Genomic DNA, 26,731 nt, shown 5'->3' on the forward strand with positions numbered 1-26,731 from the left:
ATTAAATTTATTACTGTGGTGTTGCTGATGTTGTCTTACCTCTGTGACTCACAGTGGTCTGTTCGGGGAACTGAGCTCCTCCAGTGCTAGAAGAGTCACAAATGCAGAGAATATCAATTACATTCTTATAATCAAGTATATACCATCAAAATATTGAGTTAACACGTCATTCAAGACATTTTATTAAATGTACATAAAACTTTAAATCTCCACACATCCAACTTCATGGTGCTTCAAGTCATTGCTATTCTTCCCTGTGTATAGTTTACTTGTCTTCAATGTGTTTGTATGGATTTACTCTGAGAATTTTACTATCTTCTCTTAAAGCAAAGCATGCCTTCAAATTAGTTGGCAGCCCTAAATTATTCTGGTTTGACTAGTTGTGGATGTATAAGTAGGTGTGTGTCTTGTGATGAACTAGCATCCCATCCAGTGCTAGCACCTCCCTGTATCCAGTCTGTGGTGCTAAAATAAGCTTCACTTTACCAGAACACAGTACAAGATCAAAAATGGTTAGAAAAGTGGTGACACAAAAACAAAATGACCCTTTAACATTTTGTAGGTTAAAATATCTCAGTACATTCACTGTAGTTATAAAGGGTAGCACACACAGTAACCATGCTTACTAAGTCTAGGATCCAATTTATTTTCAATTTATTTTATCACTCAATATAATTCTTTGGCAGGCAGTCACTTCTATAAAGAGCAAAATCAAGCTTTAATATGCAGCATGACAGAAGTAATTTGCTTGTTTTTTTCATAATAGAGCGCACTGACACTATTGTACAGGTCATCTCTTTAAAAGGAATGGTACAACATGTCAAGTAGACCAATTCTGAAAGAATTAGCTGTGATTACCAGACAGCCAAGCATCCTGCATATTTGTTCATCACAACATCCTTGCTGATATCCAAGAAATATAGAAATTGCCACAAAATTTCCCTACAAACTTTTACAGACACACATGTTGGCCCCATGTGTAGAAATCCTATTGTTATTGTTCTAAGATTTGTAAAAGGTTTAGAAAGAGAAAGAAAAAAAAAACTTTAACAAAGAAAATTAAACAACATACCATGCCAATAAGCAATCTATACCAGACTGATTTAAAATTAAAAAACTAAATCATACAGCTGAAACATTCATCCAGTGTTCTAACAAAAATTTAAATGATCTTTATTTTCATAAAAATATGTAGTGATAAATTATTGTTCTTATATATTTCTAGAATAATTGTTATCCATCATTATTCTTCATGTAACCCATTTCAGGGTCCCTGACATACAAGTAAAGAAAAGAGGCTTGGTACTCACTATTATCTGTGAAAGCATCTTCGAGAAGTGATGATGACAATAATACATGTGATACATGGGGAAATGAGGTGATGTCCCAAAAATCCAACAAGCAACTGTATACCCAACAGTTTGGTCAGGGGAGCTTGACGTGACATTTGGTGGGCCTTAGCCTGGCTAAATGAAACAAGTGGAGCTGGGCCTGCTACTCCTCAACAATGTGTGTTAGAGGTGAGGCAAATATCTGCTCCAGGTTGCTTGAAGAAAAGGTGGGTGAGTGCTTTAGACAGTGTGCAAGAAAAATGGTAACGAGTATAACTTCATGGAAACGGGCATGCTTGCTGCTTAGACTGTATGCCATGTACTCTGTGGCAAAATTAGTATTTGCAATGTAAACATGGAGTTTTGGCAAGAATATTGTGCTTACATTCACTCGACATTTGCCCTCAGACTTGAGGTTCCACATTCATTTACTAGCATTGCTATGGAGATTACCTCCAGTTCAGCAACACTTATTTCCCTAAGGACCTATAACAATACTTCTTAAATGGTTGTGGAGCTGCTATGAATCTACATCACTGAAAAAATTGTCTGATGATATGTAAGCATAAGTCACCTAGAACATGTAAGTGTATGTTGCGTAAAGAAGTGCAATTCACACACATTTTTTTGGAAATTTGTCTTAAAAAGTTGTTTGTATTTACCCTAGGTTTGCCAAAGTATACCTGAGAACAAACAAGCCCAACCTGTGTATGATGTGACTGCACTGCATAATAGGATAATTTAAACCTAAAATATAATATGTAAATAAAATATTGATATGAGGTGAAATTGATGAGGAAATGTTGAAAACTGCATTTCCAGGTAACAGGGCTCAGTTTCCATCTTTGGTCATTATATGTGTGGAGTGCTCATATGGAACCCTCATTTTCTGTCACATTCATTAGCCTTACCTTTTAGGTTGTTGGCCAGATATAAATACGAGGCATACAGTAAAAGGTAGTCTCCAACTTTCTGTGACCTTACAGTTGGCTTATGCAAGTACAGAAAATGGATGGTTGAGTATTTAACATAATATAAATGCACTTATAAATAGTTTAACAATTTGTGATCATCGCTTCCTATGAAAGAACACAACATTAACAAAATTTGTTCTCTGAGAAGCTAAAAGAGTAATTTGACTAGTGTTTCCTGGGAATGAAAATTGTAAACTCAAAAAAACTACATTCATAAATTAGAGTTGACAGAACATTTAAAAGTGGCAGTGCTTATTGTGACTCTAAAACCTTAATGTAAAGGAGCCTGCCATGTGCACCATAGGCTAACTGACCTCATTGATTATTCTCTGCAGCTCAATGACTTGGAAAATGCATAAAATGCCAGTTTGCTGAGTTTAAGGGAAACTGTAGAGTTACGTATTGTAGTTAATGAGGGATTTCCATAAGAATAGCTTTTTTTTGGGAATAATGATATTTATAAATGTAAACAATACAAAATACATGAAAATACTAAAACAATATTAAGGAATACAATCATAAATGAGTTAATGAAAATTGCTTTTAAAAATGCAAACCAACAATTGCCTTTCTGGTTTGGTCAATAAATCTCAAGGCTATGGGAATATTATCTTGAAAATACTGTTCATGAAGGAAGAAAGAAAAATCAATATAGTTGAGATTATGTAAAGTTTTACCTTTACAGCCATGTTTTATTGAAATATAATCAAGGAAGAAAGAAATGAAGAAAACATCAATTTCTAAAAATAATTAAACATAAAAAATTAATTAGAACTAAAATCTGTGTTAGGGTAGATGAACTATATGTTCAGGCCTGAAAAGATTTTAGTATCAGCTACACTATGTATGATTCAAATTCAAGAAATTAAGCAATATGTAATTTTCTGTGTGACTGAGAAACAAAGTCCTTCCCATAGCAATTTGCTGTATAAAGTGTGTCAGAACACAGTGGCCAGGGAAGACCAGTTAAGACCTCAAGGCCTATAAAATCTGCCATAATGTTGTAGCAGCAACAATATGGAAATGATACAGAAAACTGTAGATGAGTAGAAGAATAGCAGATCTACAAGTAGAGCAACCATTTACAGTAAACAATATTTGCTGATGCTTGACACCATCATATACCAGGTTTGCTAATAATATTTACTAAAAGATGTCAACTACTGTTAAACCAATAATGTTTATAGCAATTTAATTTGCAATGTTAATTTTTGTCCATATACTGTAAATTAAACATGTTAATGAGGCTGTTAGGCACTTATATTGGTTGTAAGGTTTAGAAAGACTGTGGGTGGTAATATACTGAGAGGCCTTTTCCAGTCTACATGTAAAGTGTTGAAATAACTGGATAAATTAAGAGTTCACCATGAAAAGTCATATGTAAATATTTGTTCAGGAAGTATATACTTTGTTTTCGTAAAATCTTTGACACCCTGAGTTTAAAAATAATCATGTCAGCAAGGTGTTTGTTGTCTGTAAATTTAGGCCAAGTGGACACTGCTCCCCAATCTCGTAGCAATGGTGTTGTGTAAAAATTAAATAAGTAGTAGACTTACCACAATGCAATGTGTTTGTAAATATGTCACAATCAGGTTTTTACAGTTTTCCATGATATTCTCAATGCAATTTCTTGTCTAGAAAAATCTGTTTGTGACATTTTCTTTGTGCCTGGTTTCTGCTAGCCTTTTTCTGGGTTGCTTGGGCTTATATATCCTGTGTGCATATGCAGCCTTAACTTTCAGTTCCACCTTGCAGTGGAAGGATAGAGCCTTTATAAGTGATCAATCGATGGATTTATTGTGACACAAATTAAAACACGCATGAACTTATTATGGTGTAGTCATCATCATTATCACGAATCATGTTGATTACTTATGTACAGAACAATTAACACTTTGCCAGGTAAACAAAAATTAGAAATGTATAGCTGTTTGTCTATGTTTCTTTTATTCATCCATCCACCCATTTTCCAACCCGCTGAATCCGAACACAGGGTCACGGGGGTCTGCTGGAGCCAATCCCAGCCAACACAGGGCACAAGGCAGGAACCAATCCTGGGCAGGGTGTCGACCCACTGCAGGACACACGCAAACACACCCACACACCAAGCACACACTAGGGCCAATTTAGAATCGGCAGTCCACCTAACCTGCATGTCTTTGGACTGTGGGAGGAAACCGGAGTGCCCGGAGGAAACCCACGCAAACTCCACGCAGGGAGGACCCGGGAAGCGAATCCGGGTCTCCTAACTGCGTGGCGGCAGCGCTACCACTGCGCCACCGTGCCGCCCTTTTATTCAGTATTGAGTATTTCATGTAGTTGACTACTATTGTACAACTACTGAATTGTACTATCCACTTTAATAAAGTGTCTGTCTCTGTGTACATCCAATTGCTGTCTCTGTCATTCCAAAAGATGGCACATCACAAACATTTTTAATAATTAAATGCATTGCATTTTTCCTTCCAATAGATGGGAACATCACAAACATTACGGATCCCATACCAAATGGCATATAACAGAGGTAAATGCATTGCATGGGGCATTGCAAATGTTAAAGCTGAGGTCTGTATTGATTACTTATATTTTAATCTGTTTTTGACAAGAAGCATATTTAGTATAACAAAATGCTGATAGATTTTAATTTTGCGAGAGTTTTTTTAAAAAGCATTATTTGGCTGACATGTTATCATCACTGGTTCGAGTAGCCTAATACATATTAAAAGGCTGCATGCTTCTTTCACATTTTCTCTCATGTGGTTTACTGGAGGTTTTCTACTTTCATGGCCAACCTCCAACACTGCTGTTGCCACTCCAATCTTTTATGGCTCCTTCCACGCAGCTCCAAATGATCTTTTTCTTGTTTCATTCACTTCATGCACATGTATGCTGTTGACTCTATCTCACACTGCTTGCCAGGCTTGGTGGCAACATGAGCTGAGCAATCTAAATCAGGGTCCTTTCCAAGATCACCAATAGACAAATACCATGGCAAATAGATTAAAGAAGAAAAATGGGTCTCGCAATTTCTGCTACATGCTCCTACTTTACAGCTTTTTGTGATGGCCCCGGCCCTTCTGTCAGCATCTCTCTCTATCCCTCTGTGGTCCACATGGCCCCATCAGAATGTTCATGCCAAAAATATCACTGTGTCAGAATACAAATTGTATCACAGTGCAAGCATTATATCCAAACTACCACACCTCATCACAGCAAAAACCAAACTTTAATTAGTACTGACATGCAATTTTATGCATCTAACTGCAGCACAATGCTTTATTCTATTCTCTTTTGAAGCAGAATCTGTTTATAAAAACGGAAGTTTGACTATTAGTTCTTAAAATGCAAGAACACTTTTAATCATCCTTTCATCTAAGAGGAGGTCAGTGACTACTTTTTTGTCAAAGGCACATCAGTCCTCTTCTTGCGACATGCCTGCTTAGGCATCTGGCCACTGAGACTGTGTTGTTTTGATAGTATAGAAGAACTCTGAATATTATTTTTTACGGTGGTGAGAAAAAAATTGTTTTTCATTTGCCTTGAAATCTGATTGGTTGGTCTATTAACAATTGGAAATCTAGTTGCAAATCAAAATAAATGACCTAAACTTGTTGGAACAAAAGATTTAGTAGAAGCATTTAGAGGCAGTGAGTTTGAGTCTTAGGTAAATTCACCTTTAAGTCTTGTATTGTTAATTATTGTTTGCTCAGACTGGTCTGACCTAATATAGAAATGATTCAAATCTTTGATCAAAAGGAACTATTAGAGTGATGTTAAAGCAACTTTTCAAAGCCATTTTAAAGGTATTATTTAGTGACTCTAATAAAATCCCCTTGTATTTGAAATATGGTCACAAGCAAGCCTTTAACATATGGTATACATATCATAAGACTTACACATTACTAACACATTTTCAATTTTGACTTTTAGCACAAATTTCTAAGGTAAGTTTATTAAAAACACTGCTTTCTTAAGGGTTATTACTAACCTGTCTTACTTATATTAGAAATACTGGAAAATGCCACTAAAATGAAAAACCCATCTGAGCAGAAATACATCATCTGCAAATAGAATGGCAGTTTCCTGAGCAGCTGTGTCAAAAGTCTAATGCCTCCTGTTATCGAAGCAACAATCCTGACAGGCTGTGCCAAAGGAGAAGAGGTAATCATGCTGCGGATACCCATCATTCCTACAGATATGCCTTTTGAATTCAAATGTCTACACTTTCCTGTGCATGTCGCCTTTGCAATGTCCATTAACAAAGCTCAAGGATACTCTTTTAAGGTTACCAGCATTAACCTAGAGGCTCCTTGCTTTTCCCACTGTCAGCTTTACAAAGCATGTTCAATCCAATTAGAAATTTAAAAACATTACGTATCAATCTGTTCTATAGTACAGACAGCATTTTTACAAATATTTTGCCATTTCAAGAATTTAATATCAAACTACTTTTTGATAGTAGCCTTATACAAAAAAATAAGTTAACTGGATAGTCTAAACTGACCAAATAGGAGTGAGTGACTGTGATATAGTTGGGCCTACCCCTGTAATTGACTTAAATACTGCCCGTCTGATTCCAATCTTCCACCCCACGCTGCTGGGGGGCTTTTCACAGCCCTGTAATAAAAGACATGAATTCAGAAAATGAATGAAATGTATGGAATAACATTCTTGTAACTGATAATGTATGATCTCAAATTGTTACCTGACAGCACTTGATTTCCCATGTTCAAATCCTAGCCTGAGATGCCTCAAGCCTGTAATATGCCTATTCAGCATAATCTTTTTTGAGGTTACTGTTCATATATATGTGACTAGTTTGATCAATACCAATATGTTTGTCTAGGTTGTGCTAGTTAGTGTGATTGACAAGTATAATGTACAAGGTGTATACTTTCCTTGAGCCTTTTGCTGTAAGGAATTGAGTTGCATAAAGCAGGGAACTAAAATGGAAGCATACAGAAACTGTAGTTAAGGATAATTGATTGGCAAAAGAAGATTTATTTGAATGACTCAACAAAAAAATATTAATATCTGCATACTAAATATACTTCAGCACTGAATGATGCCACTTCATCATCAAAAGTAGCGATTAATCTTTTCTATTAAAATATTTGCATAATATTATATATCACAAATATGTCCTTTAAAAAGCATGTCCCTAAAACCCTCCAGGTAAGTGTTATAAACTAGGTACCTAAATAGATGTGATAAGCTTAATGAAATCCATCCAAGCGTGAGGATTTTCTTTCTGACTTGAACAATAAATAGATTGTGAAATGGCCTTCTTTGGTGAGTCAGAAATGCGACCATTGTAAAGAATTTCGATAGTGATAATAAAAAGAGACTACATCGATTCATCTTGCTGAGTTATTGAGGTAAAAAAAAAAATCTTTTAACTTCTTTAAGTAATTGACCATTGTTAATTCAGCACTCTCATGATGCCGCATAAATTAAAATGGTTAAATTTAGAGTGTTTCCATACGCACAAGTAATCACTGGTAGCTGGCAAGGTGGTATTGATTGCCTGTGATCACCTGCTTACTACAGAATCCAGAGTTAATTAAGAGTGGAGGTTCTGATTACTTAATGTCTAAAAAGATTCAAACAGCTCCACTGAATTTCACCAAAGCACATCCATTTCGACAGGCCTTGATGAAAGCAGAGTACTTCAACAATCATTTAGTAATTCACTTATTGCTTACAGATGCCAAAATGAGCAATACCAGGAAACATTATGCTTAACTCCAAAGTGAACAGGTTCCATCAAGGAGGCCCAAAAAAATGCAATAAAAAACTAATCAAAGTCCTTTAATCAGAATCCTTTTTTATGGTGTAGTAGGAACAGGCAATTTTAGCCCTGGCTGGAGACAGCTAGCTGGACAGGAACAAAACAAATACAAAATAAAAGGGCCTTGAATTTGATTTTTTTTTTTCTAGTCCGGTGTTATCAGAGTGCATGAAAACAGCTGAAAATCACGTGTAAGAGTCTTTTTATATTTTTTGCACAGAATGTTCCAGAATGTTGCAGTGTAGATGCAAAACACATGCCAATAAAGGCATATATTGTAACATCATTTACTGGAACATTTTTGTAAAATGTATTTGACCATAGGGGTAAAAGGAGTGGATATCTCATGCTACTTGGTTTTTTTCATGAGTTTAAAATCTAAATGCTGTTCTGCTGAAATTGTCATTGCCTTCCAGCATAAGTCCCTTTCCTATAAACCAGGGGCCTCATATATAAACTGCGTATGCACATAAATGTTGTGTATGCCCATTTCCATGCTCACATCGTGATGTATAAAAACTAAACTTGGTGAAAAGCCAAGCACATTTTCACACCAGCCCAAACCATTGTGTACGTTTTCAGCTCGGTTTTGCAAATTTGTGGCACCCAGCGTCAAAGTAGTGCTACTGTTCCTGTGTGGTTTCCATATTATTTTTAGATTCACATCCCTGACGCTGCGTTCTCAAGCACACTGAAATTAACTGCGTATCATTTTTTTTAGTTTAAGGCATCTGATTGTAATCAACCTGTAACCATATAATGATGCATGAAATGACCAAACTATTCCACTGCCATGGCTGCTTTAGTGTTGTTACTCTCAGTGCACCACTCAGAGTATTTTAAACCACTGTGTCTGAGTGTGGAATCACAGCTATACAGCAGCTGATCGGAAAGCTCTATGGCAAATTGTGTCAAGAGCGGAGAGAAATATCGGGATACAGCTCCTAGCACACGCTACCTCAGCCATCAGGCATAGTCTATTTAAACTTCTCCCATTTGGCAAACACTACAGTGCTTTCTTGAAGCTGTTGATATATTTTTTAAGATGAAATGCAGTAAATTATATATATTACATTATACAGATACATTTTTAACTTTATTTATATAATTTATACTGTTAATAATTAAATGTGAGGACAAGATGGACAGTGGTAGCGATGAACTGGCACCCCGTGCACAGATTATTCCTACTTCGTGCTGATGCTTGATGGGACTGGCGCGACCCTGGATGGGCAAATGGATGGAATAATTAAACATGTACTATGAATATATTTCAATGTTTCTTAAAAAGTTTGAAGAATCAACATTCTAAGCTTACAGATGGCTTGACATTTATTACAGAGCTGATTGTATGGCATTTGGTTACTTGGAAAAAGAAAGGACAGGAATGGGGGGTTATTACGTTTGAAAGAGACAGTATTGCTGAAATAAATTATTTTATTGAGGGTCACACACGGTGCAGCAGGAACAATCTCTGGACAGGGTGCAAGCTTATTTCTACCACTGCGCCACCATGCCCCAGTGTTTTATACATGCTTTAATTCCTATCATCATGAAAATATTAAGTATACATCTTAGTATTTAAACTGTTCAGAGAGCTGTAATATCATGAATGTAATATATTCTTTTTCCTGTCAGCATAAGAGAAAGACCATTTAAGAAGCACATAGAGATTTACACACAAATAGAGCACATAGAACAGGGGTCCTCAATCACGGTCGTGGAGGGCCACAGTGGCTGCAGGTTTTTGCTTCAACCCAATTGCTTAATAAGAAGCACTTATTGCTCAAGTAACACTTCTGCTTCATTTTAGTTGTCTCGCTCGTTAAGATTTTGAACCTTTATTGCTTATTTTAGTCTTAAACAGCTGTATTCTTGGTTTTTAATTGCTTCTAATTAGCAATAACATGCAAATGACAAAAGAGACCAGCATTTCTCCATTTAGCTTCTTACCATTTACACCTGTGTGTATTTACCATGCACTATTGGGTTTAATTAAATACTTGGAAGGAAAGTGAAGAGAAAAAAGTGAAGGACTGAGAATTATTCATCTAGTTTAGCCTTCATATCATTTGGATGATATCCTTAGAAAGGGGAAGAAAATCTAGAATATGAGAATTAGCTGACATAGCAGAGTTAAAGCACTAACAACCCATGAAATTAAATTATTGGCAAGAACTGCTTTCTAATTAAGCAACCGGGTTAGAACAAAAACCTGCATCCACTGTGGTCCTCCAGGACTGTGATTGAGGACCCCTGACATAGAAGAACACATAAAATATGCAGCATTTAACGTGCTGCTTTAGTTATGATGGTATTTGAGAAACTAGTAATTGAACAATTTTAAGATGAAGTTTATGAAATTCTACTTTAATGACAAAATAAACTATGTGATTAAAGTGGAAGTTTTAAACTTTTTTTCCACTGTGACCCAGTTTTTTTTTCTTTTCTCTGTATCCTAATACGCTTCCATATGACACTCAGACTGTGGGCTATGACTCACCTTTTCATGGCAACTTCGATATCTGACCACTTCTTCTTATTTTGGGCACTGTGCGACTTTTTGAACTTGAATTTTCGAGTTTCTCCACCACTCTATGTCACTCGATCAGCTTTCTTTTGTTGTTTATACTTCTGCTTAGACCAACAAATAGTATGTTTTTCCTTGCCTGCACTTGGTATTTGCTGAAATTCCTCTTTTTTTCCCATTTCACGCTGACCGGGATATATGTAGTGGAAGAATGTGGAAGTTGGCATACGCACACATTTATGAATCTGGATTTCTTTGTATGTACACACATTTCTGTTTTTGTCCGTATGCCATGTTTTAGTGTGAATTCTACTTGCATTTGTTTCTTTCATTGTTGGACCAGAACATAAATATTGTGATAATCTACTCCCATTCTTATCTCTTTAAAATGTTTCAGTTGGAAGAAATGTAATGATATTTCTAGTGTTGAGGTGTTCTGTGCATCCCAGTGGTAACAAGAACCATTTACAATACCTTGCAGAGTACACATCCCTAGGTTTGTTTTTCTTCTCAGTTCTGTCTAGCTCTGAGGTACCCGACCCCTTCTGGGAGGTATAATAAAAAATGTTTTATTATTTTCTTATTCACTCGTCTGTGTTATGGTAAATGGGAGATTGTGTGCCAAAATGCTTATACTGTATCAATAGGTTTTATCTTCAAGCACTAATATGACAGTAAGCAAGGCCCTAGATCTTTCTTAAGCATTTTTCTGAGGTAAACTATTCATACTTGTATTTCTGACGGTTCCACAGATCCATCGCCTAAAGTAAGTCTTAGATAGGACATTTGGGGTTTTTGCAGGCAGGGACTTCTCATCAATAAGAAGTTCCTTAAATTAATTGTTTCAAGAACTATTTTAATACTTATTTTAAGTACCAATGTCAAAATAATATATATTAAATTGGTGTTATTGATCAGGTACTAGAATAAAGAAATAATTGTCAAAACAGGACAATACGAGGGGCAGTCAAAAAGTTCTCGGAATTGTGATATAGCAGGAGAGTGAGAAATCAGATTACACACACATTGTTGTGGAGGGGAACACAGCATGTCTGTAGACCAGTTACAACAGGTCTGGATTGGTTTTGGTTTGTAGTATTGTTTTTATTACTGTTTGACTTAGGCATGTGCAATCATTTGGTGCAATGTTGCAGTTCGAATAACGTGCTAGCATCAAGTTCATGGGCAAATTGGGGATGACAAACTTAGTCAACAGATAATCTAATGCCTCATAATTCTCATCTAAAAAACACTTAACGTTTGTGTTTACCCATGACATTGCTCAAAATTTCAGCTAATTAATTTTGTATTTCACAGCTAGTATTTTGTGCTCTATCTAACACTGTTTTGGCAATCCTGGCTATTTCTGTCTCTTTACGCATTGTATACTTGAACAATGAAAGGAAAAGTCCCTCTGCACTATCCTCCATCATTATAGCAAGACTACAAATATCTCCCCTTAAAGGAGTTCAAGTGAAACTCAATTACGTCAATAATGGCCGCCAAGCAGTATCTGGTAAATGCTAACTGGTCATAATTACTCAGCGTAGAAACCTCTGTACCAGCCTCCCTGCATTTCTCCTATTCTTTTTACTTGGCCACACAGGTACGATGTTCCTTTGATGATGCATGTTTATTAAGTCCCTTATTTACTTTAGTTCCATGCTTCCAATCAGAATATCCTTTTGTGCTGAATTCTGTATCTGATGATGATCTGTTGAATTTTCTACAAGGGTAGAGAGAAAAGCCAAGCAAAATGACACCTTTTATTGGCTAAATTCTCTACATTAATAATGGCTAACACGGTACAACATTCTAGTACTACAGACCTACAAGGATAGCAAAAAACTTGTCTCGCTTAATATTCAAGCCAATCTCTGTTTTTGTACAATGCACTGGAAAATGACAGCTTTTTATTGGCATACATTTTAGTATGATATATATTTAGCACAACTTGCTTGGGACTTTCTGTGCCCAAGTCAACTATGAAAGAACTTAGCACCTATTGCACATTGCTAGTGCTAGTACCGCTACTTCTATCACTTGTTAATGTGATTTTGTCACCATTAATGTTAATTGCTTCCACTGTAAAATTAAATAGAGAGGCTGCTGAGGCAGAGACGAACACTGGACTACTTTGTCACTGTGTCTTTTCGGAGAATCCTTGAGTATCGGTGGTTTGACTTTGTGTCGAATGAGCAGTTGCTTATGGAGGCACATTACCTGCATTTTAAGGTAGCGTCAGTTTTGGCACTACAGCCATGAGGTATGATTCTCCGAGGGTGGATCCTCATTGTTGAGGACTTGAGTGGCTGGACAAGGTCAAGGGGACTCCCACATAGCACCTGGCTGTGGCAGATAGTTGGTCATTTCGGGAAGGTGGGACTGAACTGCATGTCTGCCTGGGGGGTTACCAACCAGGGGCCTCATGTATAACGGCGCGCATAGAATTCGCACTATAACATGGCGTAAGCACAAAAGCCGAAATCTAGATGCAGGAATCTGTGCGTACTCCAACTTCCACGTTCTTCTGCTACATAAATCCCAGTCAGCGTGAAAAGTAACACTCGTGCACGTGCTTCACGTAATGCCCCAACTCCTCCCAGAATTACGCCTCTTTGAATATGCAAATCAATATAAATCAAATTAAGCTCAGCCTTCTGTGAAAAGACAATGGGAAAATATAAGAATTTCAGCAAATACCAAGTTGAGGCTAAGGAAAAACATACTATTTGTTTAATTAAACTGTGGTATAATCAACAGAAGGAAGTTGATCGAGTGACATAACGTGTTGGAGAAACTTGAAAGCTAACGTTCACAAAGTCGCACAGTGCCGGAAATAAAAAAGAAATCACATATCAAAGTTGCCGTGAAAAGGTGAGTTGTAGCCTACTGTCTGAGTGTCATATGAAAGCTTATTAGGGTACAGAGAAAAAAAAGGCTAATAGTGGGGAAAAAGCTTTAAATGTCAATTTCAATCTCGAAATTTCCACTTAAATCATGTAGTTTATTTTGTCCTTAAAGTAGAACATCATAAACTTCATCTTAAAATCGTTTAATTAGCCAGTTTCTCAAATCACATCATAATTAAAGTATAGCACGTTAAATGCTTTGTTTTGTATGTGATCTTCTATGTGCTCTGTGTGTGTGAATCACTACTTGCTTCTTAAACTGGCTCTCTTACTCCGACAGGACACAGAATCCATTACATTCATCATATTACAGCTCTCTGAATAACTAAAATACTGAGATGTATACGTAATATCATTTTCATGATTATAGGAGTTAAACATGGGTTTCATGGCGCAGTGATTGTGTGTAACCTTCGATGAAATTATTTATTGCAGCAGTACTTATGGGCAGCTCTAGGCTTGTGGTGGCCCTGGGCAGAGAAAGAATCGGAAGCCCCTTCACCCGCCAATGTCAATATGGTATCTTATGCACGGTGGATTGCCACGTCTGTTGCGGACACTGCATCGCTGCCTCATGCTCATGACACAAGCTTTTAACTTTTGTCGAAATTTGCCGCTGCGTTTTTAGCTGTGTCGTTATTTTCTCCTTCTGTTTTATATTCAAAATATATTGCCGTGGCCGCCCCTGCAGTTAAGCCATCTGTAAGCTTATAGCGCCGATTCTTCAAAATTTTTAAGGAACAACGAAATATATTCGTAGTATATGTTTAATTATTCTATCCTTCACGGCAGTCCCGGTGAAGAATATAGATTATTTAACACTAGAATTACTAGAGCCTACGAAAAAACTCGCAATTCTGTCCCACCTTAAATCCCTTCACACCTCTCCGCCAGCGTCCTTTGTCCTCTAAATGTGTTGATAAAGAGAAGCTAGGAGCAGCCGGCTATTCCATCCCCCCACCAGTTTAGAATGTGCACGAACTTCTCTCAGCTCATGCCTTGATTGAGTATCTGGGGGTGAAGTGGAGTTTTAGAGTGGAAATAATAGATCGTTATTTGGAACACACGCATTTCATGTCTGTTCCGTTTCTACAGTAATCTGTGTCAACACATTGTTAAAACAGAAACGTTTTTTTATATTCTAGTAGTAAATGACAAAATGTAGGCGTAAACTATATAATGTCTCAACTGAAACCCTCCACCTGCGTCCTTGATCCAATACCAACCAGGTTTTTCAAAGAAATATCAGGCGTTCTAATTGACAATATTCTGGACATAGTAAATTCATCATTAGATACGGGGGTCTTTCCAGACTGTCTTAAGACTGCTGTAGTTAAACCCCTTCTTAAGAAACATAACCTTGACCCCTCTGCCTTTGAAAATTTTAGACCCATTTCTAACCTACCCTTCTTAAGTAAAATTCTAGAGAAGGCAGTCATTATGCAGTTAAATGACCACCTCAATAAACATGCTATTCTTGATATTTTTCAGTCAGGCTTCAGAACAAATCACAGTACAGAAACTGCACTTGTTAAAGTAGTCAATGACTTGCGGGTAAATGCAGACAGAGGTCATTTATCTGTTCTCATCCTCTTAGATCTGAGTGCTGCATTTGACACCATTGATCTTAATATTCTTAGAAATCGCCTTAGTCAATGGGTGGGCCTCTCTGGCAGTGTCTTAAATTGGTTTGAATCCTACCTGGCAGGTAGAAAATTCTTTGTGAGTTGTGGTAATCAAATCTCAAAGACACATGATATCCGATATGGTGTTCCACAAGGCTCTATCCTGGGTCCGCTGTTATTCTCAATCTACATGCTTCCGTTAGGTCAGATTATCTCAGGTTACAACGTGAGCTACCACAGCTATGCTGATGACACACAGCTGTACTTATCTATAGCACCTGATGACTCCGACTCTTTCGATACACTAACACAATGTCTTACTGGTATTTCTGAATGGATGAATAGTAATTTTCTCAAACTAAATAAAGAGAAAACTGAAATTTTGGTAATTGGCAATAATGGATTCAGCGAGGTTATCAGAAATAAACTTAATGCACTAGGATTAACAGTTAAGACGGAAGTAAAAAATTTAGGGGAACCGTTGACTGTAATCTGAATTTTAAATCGCATATTCATCAGACCACTAGGACAGCATTTTTCACTTAAGAAACATAGCTAAAGTTAGACCTCTTATATCATTGAAAGATGCTGAGAAATTAATTCACGCTTTTGTTTTCAGTAGACTAGATTACTGTAACGCACTCCTCTCAGGACTACCCAAAAAAGACATAAATCATTTGCAACGAGTGCAGAATGCAGCTGCTAGAATCCTAACTGGGAAAAGAAAATCCAACACATTTCTCCAGTTTTGATGTCACTACACTGGTTGCCTGTGTCATTCAGGATTGACTTTAAAATACTGCTTATGGTTTATAAAGCCTTAAATAATCTCGCTCCATCTTATATATCGGAATGCCTGACACGTTATATTCCAAATCGTAACCTTAGATCTTCAAATGAGTGTCTCCTTATAATTCCAAAAGCTAAACTTAAAAGAAGTGGTGAGGCGGCCTTCTGCTGTTATGCACCCAAAATCTGGAATAGCCTGCCAATAGGAATTCGCCAGGCAAATACAGTAGAGCACTTTAAAACACTGCTGAAAACACATTACTTTAACATGGCCTTTTTATAACTTCACTTTAACTTAATACTGATACTCTGTATGTTCAATTCTTCATAATAACTATTCATGGTGGCTCTAAAATCCGTACTGACCCCTACTCTCTTCTGTTTCTTTTTCCGGTTTCTTTGTGGTGGCGGCCTGCGCCACCACCACCTACTCAAAGCATCATGATGCACCAACATTGATGGACTGAAAGCCAGAAGTCTACGTGACCATCATCATCAGGTCCTTCATGAAAACGCTAAATACAAAGAGGACTGTTTGATTTATGTTAGGTAGATTGCCCAGAGGGGACTGGGCGGTCTCTTGGTCTGGAACCCCTACAGATTTTATTTTTTCTCCAGCCTTTGGAGTTTTTTTTTGTTTTTTCTGTCCACCCTGGCCATCGGACCTTACTTATTCTATGTTAATTAATGTTGACTTACGTTTATCTTTTATTGTGTCTTCTATTTCTCTATTCATTTTGTAAAGCACTTTGAGCTACATTTTTTTTGTATGAATATGTGCTATATAAATAAATGTTGATTGATTGATTGATTGAATGTATGAAGCCTGAAGTCCAAATAACAAAGAAACATTTTTACAAAAGGTTCAAATATAACACAATTGCACTTTTATTCAAAAATATAACTGCAGAAACAAAAAGCCACCTTAGCATGCGACATTGACAGCCATTTATTATAACTTCCTCCGTGGTGCAATAGAATCAGTTCTCGCCTTGGAATCAAAAGGTCACGAGTTTGATCCTGGACCACTCTGTTTTGAGAAGTAAACTGCTCTTAGTCTTACTATTTTAGAATAAAAGCATACATTTGATTTCAGTCTGTAACAGCAGGTGTAATTTATGATACTTGTAAAGGTTAGCTTTTTTTTTTTTTAAATTCACTTTTTATTCTCTCAGTCACGTTCAGAATCAATCCATACAACCCCATCTGACACGGCTGTTTTCACTAAAGACGCGCTATAGCTCTGCGTTGTACCACGATGCATACTAACGCACCCCCACCCCCCCAAGGGTTCTGACACACAAACGTTGGCGAAGCTGCCTTCTTCGTATCTCACCGTCACTTGATTTTCTTTTTATTCAGTTTTATTGAGGCTTCATGCCAGTCCCCGCATGTTGCTGTATGCTGTTTCTTTTGTACTCCAGGACATGCAGAGGAGAGAATGGTAAAGAGCACTAACTTCGGCGCAATATGCAATCATCAGACACTCCCCATCTGCTTGTTGTTTTGTTATACTTTTACACCAACATATGTTCCTGTGTTTGAGCATGCTCAAACGGGCATGCTCAAAAAATACATGTGTAATGCCACGAAAAGTGCACGCAGACACTTCATTTCCGACAGCTTGCAAACAAAACAAGTGCACTTTTATTCAAGACTACCTGTATAATGGAAATCGGCACTTCTTAGCATTGCACCATGCAAGCTGTCGTATCAATTGCCTACTGTAACTTGCTTTCTTTTTTCTTTGGTTATACAGGTAGTCTTGAATAAAAGTGCACTTGCTTTGTTTGCGAAATGAAGTGTCTGCGTGCACTTTTCGTGGCATTACACGTGTATTTTTTGAGCATGCTTGTTTGAGCATGCTCAAACACAGGAACATATGTTGGTGTAAAAGTATAACAAAACAACGGGCAGATGGGGAGTGTCTGATGATTGCATATAGCGCCGAAGTTAGTGCTCTTTACCATTCTCTCCTCTGCATGTCCTGGAGTACAAAAGAAACAGCATACAGCAACATGCGGGGACTGGCATGAACACTCAATAAAACTGAATAAAAAGAAAATCAAGTGACGGTGAGATACGAAGAAGGCAGCTTCGCCAGCGTTTGTGTGTCAGCAACCTGGGGGGGGGGGGGCTTTAGTATGCATTGTGGTACACTGCAGAGCTATAGCATGTCTTTATGTGAAAACAGCCGTGTCAGATGGGGTTGTATGGATTGATTCTGAACGCGACTGAGGGAATGAAAAGCGAATGAAAAAAAAAAGGCTAACCTTTACAAGGATCATAAATTGCACCGGCTGTTACAGACCGAAATCAAATGTATGCTTTTATTCTAGAATAGTAAGACTAAGAGCAGTTTACTTCTCAAAACGGAGTGGTGCAGGATCGAACTCGCGATCTTTTGATTCCCAAACGGGAACTGATTCTATTGAACTACGGAAGCAATTATAATAAACAGCTTACAATGTCTCATGTTAAGGCGGCTTTTTGTTTCTGCAGTTACATTTTTGAATAAAAGCGCAATTGTTGTGTTGTATTTGTACCTTTTTCTTTGATATTTGGACTTCAGGCTTCATACATTATATAGTTTATGCCTACATTTTGTCATCTACTACTAGAATATAAAAAACGTTTCTGTTTTAACAATGTGTTTACACAGATTACTGTAGAAACGGAACAGACATGAAATGCATGTGTTCCAAATAACGATCTATTATTTCCACTCTTTCTTACACTTCACTCCCAGATACTCAATGAAGGCATGAGCTGGAAGAAGTTCGTGCACGTTCTAAATTGGTGGGGGGATGGAATAGCCGGCTGCTCCTAGCTTCTTTTTATCAGCACATTTAGAGGACAAAGGACGCTGGCGGAGAGAGGTGTGAAGGGATTTAAGAAGTTAAATAATCTATATTTAAGGTGAAGGATAGGAATATATTTCGTTGTTCCGGAGATTACGAGCGAATTACGAATTTTTTCATAGGCTCTGGTAATTCTAGTGTTAAATGAAGTTAAAGTTTTATCTGTATGATGTAATAAACATATTTTCCTGCATTTCATCTTAAAAATGATATTGTCATCATATGTAAATACACGCATTATAAAGTGGCGCAGGTTGTGTAATATTATAACTATAGCACAAGTTTACAGTGAGGTAATTGTACTTATAAGTACAAACAGTTCTACAAGGAGCACTTGATTGAGTGTGTTTAAAGTTCTTGGGGTGAAACTGTTTCTGAAGTGCGAGGTCTGTACAGGAAAGGCTTTGAAATGTTTTGCTGAGGTAGCGTGTGCTTGAAGCTGTATACCGATAATTCTCTTTCTGATCAGCTGCTGCTGTGATTCACACTCAGATACAGTGATATAAATACTCTGAGTGGTGCAGTGAGAGTAATATGGAAAAAGATGATCTGTTGTGTCAACTCCTAACAGGAGCAGCTGAAAGAAGAAGAAGAATGTGCAGTTAGAGTAACAACGCTAAAGCAGTTATGGTTTTTGGAATACTATGGCTATTCCCTGGACCATTAAATTGTTACAAGTTAATTACAATCAGATGCATTACACTAATAAACAATATGCAGTTAGTTTCAGTGTATTTATAAAGCTGCGTCAGGAAAATATGGAGTAACCACACAGGAACAGTAGCATTGCTTTGATGCTGGGTGCCGCCAGTCTGCAAAACCGAGGGGAGAACTTGCGTTTGACAAAGTATGAGGTACCGTGGAAAGTGTGTGGCTTTATACATCGTGATTTGAACGTGGAAAAGTTCTTACGCAACATTTCTGTGCGTATGCACCATTTATACATGAGGCCCCAGGATCAAGAGCTGTTTTGTTGTGTGATGGGTGTGGCAATGCACTACACCGATGCATATTCCACAGCCTGACCTGATCTGATACGTTTTCAAACAAATGCTTTCGGCTTTATAAATATTACCAGTGATCTGCATTAATAACTTTGGAGGTGTGTAGAACAGTGAGTTACTGGTAACCATCCAATCCCAGTTTCACACGAAACATAACAGAAATACCAACTGACCAATCTGTAAAATGTAATGCTTGTAAGCCACCCGTCTCAATCAAAATGGACTGTACAAGTATTTATTGAATTCAAAAATACTGTTTTTGTTCTAAATAAAGATGAAGAGGAGTATATCTTTCTTTTTAAAAAAAAGTAATGGATAGGCTCAGCAGTCTGATTGCCAAGACATGACCTCCTCAGACCACGCACAGGGAAAGGTCCAGGCTTCCTGCTGCCATTAATAGCACACATTTGAATCTGTAATATCAGGCTTTAACTAAAACACAACAGATGCCCATTCCTGTATTATATCTCAGAAATAGTATGAAGCATATTTTTCTTTTACTTTTCATTTTAGATTTTTCTATAACTGGCAATATATTTTTTCTAGTACATACAATAGCTACCATTTTACTATACAATTTTGGGATTTTCAGGAAATCCTGATCAATAAAATAAATTGTTCCAAGTGCCTTCAGCTACCAATGACTCAGCTGAGTAAATATTTTACTTTCTTCATAGTGTACCTAAAACAAAGCAGTTCAGAGGTTTGGTATTGGTGTTTGTGCCTCTCTTAGAGTGTGATTACATCCTTGAATTCACCACCTCATTTAGGAAAGATTAAGAAGTTGGACTCTTTGCTCAATTCACATGTATCTTTCTAAGCATATGTCACCTCTGCTTAAGTGATTATTCCTCCACATTCTAGCTGTATAAGAGCCCCTTCGTCTTTCTAACCTTACTAAAAGTCAATGTGAAATCTTTAATATAAACATTAGGAATGGCTGGAATTTTATTCCTGACGAGAAGAAAGAGAAGTTTAGAGTTACAAAAGAAACTTCTGCAATATAAAACATAATAATAAGCACATTGCATTGCTCTGTATATGGAAATCTTTTTTATTTGCCTATGTGGTTAATACTGTAGTTTACTTCTCTCATACATTTTCCTTTCCGATTGATCTATTCATTTGATAATCACCTTGCACCCGCAGTATCTAATGTAGCCGGACTACCTATTTAATAGAAATGATTTGGTTTAATTTCACCCAGATTTGTGTCTATACTAGAAAACAGTTGGCCTCATAAAATATGGTCATTTGCTAAATTATTTTTTTATCATATTTCAAAAGCAACATCACCTCTAAATTAATATTAAATTCCAAATCATGCATTGTATAAATCACAGCACATGTTAGAAAGTGAACATTATATTGATTGCAGCTTACCATAAATCAAAAAGACATATCTATAAGCACACTGGTTCTACTGATATTGATCCCCAAAACATACATTAATTTCTAATCCTTGCAACAGTTTGTACATAGCAAAACTGTCAGTGTTTAATTTACTCTAATCATGTTAGTTACCCATTAACTGTGTATATATATGGAAAAACACTTTTACATGTAAAATTTAAGTGCTAATATAACATTTGCAATTTTGCTGTGTGGGTAGGAATTAGGAATCCATTGCTACTGGCACTACACACCATTCCGTAACCCACAAAGTCCTTTATCTACTACAGTAAACAATGCAACCACTGATGTAACCTTATTCTTTTGTATCCACTGAAGCATCTACAGTGGGACAAAAGCTGAAAGTATGCCAGGATGCAGAGAACCTTTAAAAACATATTTGTTTAAGAAACTGCAAAAGCACTTTCATCGCATTTACCTATGTTTTTCTTTACACCTTGGGCACTTGTTACCTCTCCCAATAGATGATTCATGAGCAGTTAAAGTTTTGTAAAGCACTGGCAATGACATCTTTACTGTTGATTGTACCTAACCTGAGTCCTAATTGTTGCTATGGATATAAATTCCAACTTTTGGACTGCTTCTTCACACACTTTACACTCAATCAATTTATTTCTCTTATCTGCTTTGAAATTTGGATAGTTTATTTTTTTCTACCTTCTGCATTCTGTTCATTATTAGCTCAATGAGGCTTCTGCATGTTGTCAGGTTCAGGATGACATGTTGCAAGATCAAGAAGTGGGTCATTTTTGTTGTGACCTTCCCTCAAGGAGGTCATTGGCTTATTTTGTGTTTTTTAATCTTATCTATGTACAAAGTCTGTAAACTTCTCTGACAGAAAACACAATGCGTTATCAGGTATAATAGTTCATTCCAAGAATTGCAAATAGGTATTGCCACACTCCCACTGCTGTACTGTTTTTGAAAAATCTGATGACGTGATACAGTTCTTGAAAAGGAGAAAATAAAGAGGTGCTACTACAAATGATTCAAGTTCTTCAGCTCAAATCTTCTTCATACATATAAAAGTTTCCTGTTTAATAGATACTTGAAGGCCTGGGGAGTGTTCCTCCAAATCACCAGGGACCTCATGCATAATGCTGTGCATAGAATTCACACTATAATATGCCGTATGGACAAAAGTGGAAATGTACTTACTCACAAAAAATCCACATGCATAAATCTGTGCAAACGCCAACTTCCACGTTCTTCCGCTACATAAATCCTAGTCAGCGTGAAAAGTAATGCACGTGCACGCCCCATCCCCTCCCAGAATTACGCCTCTTTGAATATGCAAATCAATATAAATAGCCCTTAAGATCAGCGTTCTGTGAAAAGGCAATGGCAAAAGCACGGAGGGAAATAGAATTTCAGCGAATACCAAGTGGAGGCAAGGAAAAACGCACTATTTGTTGGTTTAAAAAGTGGTATAAACAACAAAAGGAAGTTGATCAAGTGACATAGAGTGTCGGAGAAACTCGAAAGCTCAAGTTCACAAAGTTGTACAGTGCCCGAAATAAAAAAGAAGTTGTCAGATATCAAAGTCACCATGAAAAGGCGAGTTGTAGCCCACTGTCTGTGTGTCATATGAAAGCTTATTAGAGTACAGAGAAAAAAAAAAGGCACACAGTGGGAAAAAAGCATGAAATGTCAACTTTAATCTCTAAATTTCCACTTTAATCATGTAATTTATTTTGTCATTAAAGTAGATCATCATAAAGTTCATCTTAAAATTGTTTAATTTACTAGTTTCTCAAATCCCATCGTAACTAAAGTAGCACGTTAAATGCTTTGTTTTGTATTTGATCTTCTATGTGCTCTATGTGTGTGAATCACTACGTGCTTCTTAAACCGGCTTAGGACACCAATTCTTCAAAACTTTTAAGGAACATTAAAATATCTTTGTAGTACATGTTTAATGTACTAAACATCCATCTATCTTTCCCTTGTCGCACCAGTCCCAGCAAGAATACAGCGCGAGGTAAGAACAATCCGTGAACGGAGCGCCAGCTCCTCGCTAGCACTGTGGCACCATTTCCTCATATGTTTAATTATTAACAATATAGATTATTTAAATGAAGTTAAAGTTTTATCCGTATAATATAATAAACATAATTTGCTGCATTTCATCTTAAAAAGGATATCATCATCATATGTAAATACGCACTTTATAAAGTGGCTCAGGTTGTGCAATATTATAACTGTATTACAAGTTTACAGTGAGGTAATTGTACTAATAAGTACAAAGCGTTCTACAAGGAGCACTTGATGGACTGCATTTATAGTTCTTGGGATGAAACAGTTTTTGAAAGGAAAGGCTCTGAAGCGTTTGCTGTATGAGATCTTTTCAATGGGCAGCATGGCTGAGGCAGCGTGTTGTAGATGCTGTATACCAATAATTCTCTTTCCAGACAGTGGCAACCCCTAACGGGAGAAGCTGAAAGAAGAAGAAGAAAATGGTGCAGTGAGAGTAACAATGCTAAAGCAGCAATGTTATTTAGAATAGTTTGACCGTTCTGTGGACCATTATATTGTTACAGGTTAATTACAATCAGATGTATTAAACTAATAAACAGTATGCGCTTAATTTCAGTGTATTTATAAAGCCACGTCAGGGATGTGGAACTAAAAAAGAAAGGGAAACCACACTGGAAAAGTAGCACTGCTTTGACGCTGGGTGCCGCCAGTTTACAAAAAAGAATGGAGAACTTGCGTATGCCAGGGTTAGAACTACCATGAAAATGTGCATGGCTTTACGCAAAGTTTAGGTTTTATACATTGTGATTTGAACGTGGAAACGTTCGTATGCAACATTTTTGTGCGTACGCACCATTTATACATGAGGCCCCAGGTGATTGTAGCCTGTTAACTGAATAATAGTACCAGTAAGTGATCAGAACTCCCATTATATACTGGCTACTTCAAATCCAGGCGATGCACAGTGAAATCCTCACTAGTACTCCAAAGAGCAAAATGTATAACTGCTGGTATGGAGTACCAGTAAGCACCAGCCTAATTCCAGCATTAATGTGATATTAATATTAAGCTTATTTATCATTGGTAATAACTCCTTTCTGATTTCTTGCAAATACGCATATATAAGCAATTTGTTTTGGTGTGTTTGGCCTAGAGTTGGCAGTGTTAATAATAATAATAATAACAATGATAATACATTTTATTTATATAGAGTCAGTGTTATCCATATTTGACAATGAAAACTTCACACAGCATTAATATTTATTGAAAATCCTACAGTCTTACAGTACATATTTGCATTTAGGTAAAAACAATGTCAGGAGATGGTGCACGTTTATTAAAGTGATATTGCATTACTAATCATTGTTATGGTTACATTAGGCTATAAAAGTCTTAAACCTGGAAGGGTTAGTTTAATACTACATAACAGCTCTATGAAAAAGCTGGGTGATTTTAGATATGAGGGATTGGTAGTGTGTTCCACGAAAAAGAGATAATTAGCAAGTTGGACAATACAGGAAGTGAAATATAGTTGAGAAAAGTTCAAGGTCAGTACAGAATAATTGAAAACTTGCATCAAAATGTAAAATGCTAACCGGAATTAGCAATCAAAAAGGTAATTTCCAGTAGTCATTTCCCTAAACACTAAATCAAAAGGGCACTCATACTCAGAGATTTAAGAAAGCTATCCAAAATCTTGGACAGCCTTTGTTATTTTTTAGGCAGGGTTCCTCCACGGGCATGGGTTAACATTCCTGTTTTATGTCTTTTTTGTTCAGTTTTATCTAAGTTGAGATTATTACTTTTGTTGTTTATTTGCATTATGCTATGCTTTTTATTAGTTTTGTATATTATTTAATTTATATGTGCCTCTGCTTGTTCTGTAATGTTTCTTATATTTTATGAGTGGTTCTCTAGGCCATCTGTCCATGTCCATTAAGGCTGAAAAAACAAACAGTCTCTTGTGGTTCATTGAATGGGATTAGTGATGTTGTCGACTTATTGAGTTTTGCGATGGTGCTGTTTTGAATTCTTCGATCAGTGACATTTTTTCACAGTTTTGGTATACTTTGATATTCTTTTTTATATTGGGACGTGTTTGCAATGGGATTGCCTATTGAAGACAACTCATGCTGTGCTTTTTGTGCTCTTCTGAGATTCCTTGTGTTCAGAGCATTTTTGTGAAATGTTTAAATTTATAAAGATTCTTTGTTTCCCCTGTGTTTCACAAGGTGACAACTGATAGTACCTTCTTCTAGTGGGAATGTTTGCTACAGTTTTTGGGACATTATGCTAAGGTGTTCCTAAGTTAATGACAGTTAAAATACATGACACCGACTTTTGTGCTATTGCTGTACATTTCTGGTTATCTTAGCATAGCACCCATTAATCATTAAAGCTCTACAAAATGGTGTGACCCAGGCAAACAAAATGGTATTATGTAAAAACAAAAATGTGACAAAAACAATCACAACATCAAAATGAAACTAAAAGTAAAAAATAACAGTCATGAATTTTATATTAACTAAATTGCCTAAATGGACCAAATGTTTTAAAAATCAAACTGAGGAAAAAACACAAACAAATCTAATCTCAAATAATTATAACATTAAAGCTAGAACAACAGTTTGCAAAATAGGGGTGTCCATTAATTGACCCTTCAAGTCCTCCCATTAGACTTTGTTTTACTAGAAATATAGGTATGAATGCAGAATGAAAATGAGATGTTAGATGTAACTTTTTTAAAAGAAAAAAGTGTGCTTCTAATTTTTTTTTTGTTTAGGTCCCAACATCTGACCTTTAATTTTATATTCTATTTAATTTTGATCCTTCAAAATTGTTGACAGTGTAATTCTAAGGGCTTTCACCATGTCATTTTTCTTCATTCCAGGATCAACTTTTTTCCAGGATTGTTAATTTTTCTTTCTGCGTAAACTAACAAGGTTTCTCACTTTTTTTTTGTTGAGAAACACTATGAAACTCAAACAGTACAGTATCCACAATTGACACAAGTACCCATGCAGATGCTAAGTGGAGCACTGACTCAGAATTCGGCTATATGTATGAGATCTCACCTACTCTCTCCCCAAGGTGTGGCATTAAGTATTTTCTGCATGGCATTATCTTCAGTGGCCACTTTTGGTAGAAAAAAACATTTATTATGCTGAAATTTCCATTTTAATAAAATGAAATCCGTTTAACATGATGTTGAATCACCATTTGTCCGGGCCGACAAAAAGTTTCTACCAGCCATATAAAAAGCCATATTGATCTCTGATTCCGTCTCAGGCACATACAGTTTATAGACAGAATTTTGGCACCTGCAGGCCTGAAAGGGTATCAAAAATCAGAAAAAAGATTCTGCTGTGTTCTGACAGGTGTGATCATGAAAATCATGGGGACATAGGAAGAACAGGGCTCTTAGGTTTGAATCAGTGTGCAGAGCCCACCTAGATGTATGGTGGGAAACAAATAAAAACAAGCATGTAATGTCAAGGTTAGTGGTAGTTAGATGTGAATAGCTC

The sequence above is a fragment of the Polypterus senegalus genome, chromosome 1 (genome assembly GCF_016835505.1).
Source record: "Polypterus senegalus isolate Bchr_013 chromosome 1, ASM1683550v1, whole genome shotgun sequence".
NCBI lineage: Eukaryota > Metazoa > Chordata > Cladistia > Polypteriformes > Polypteridae > Polypterus > Polypterus senegalus.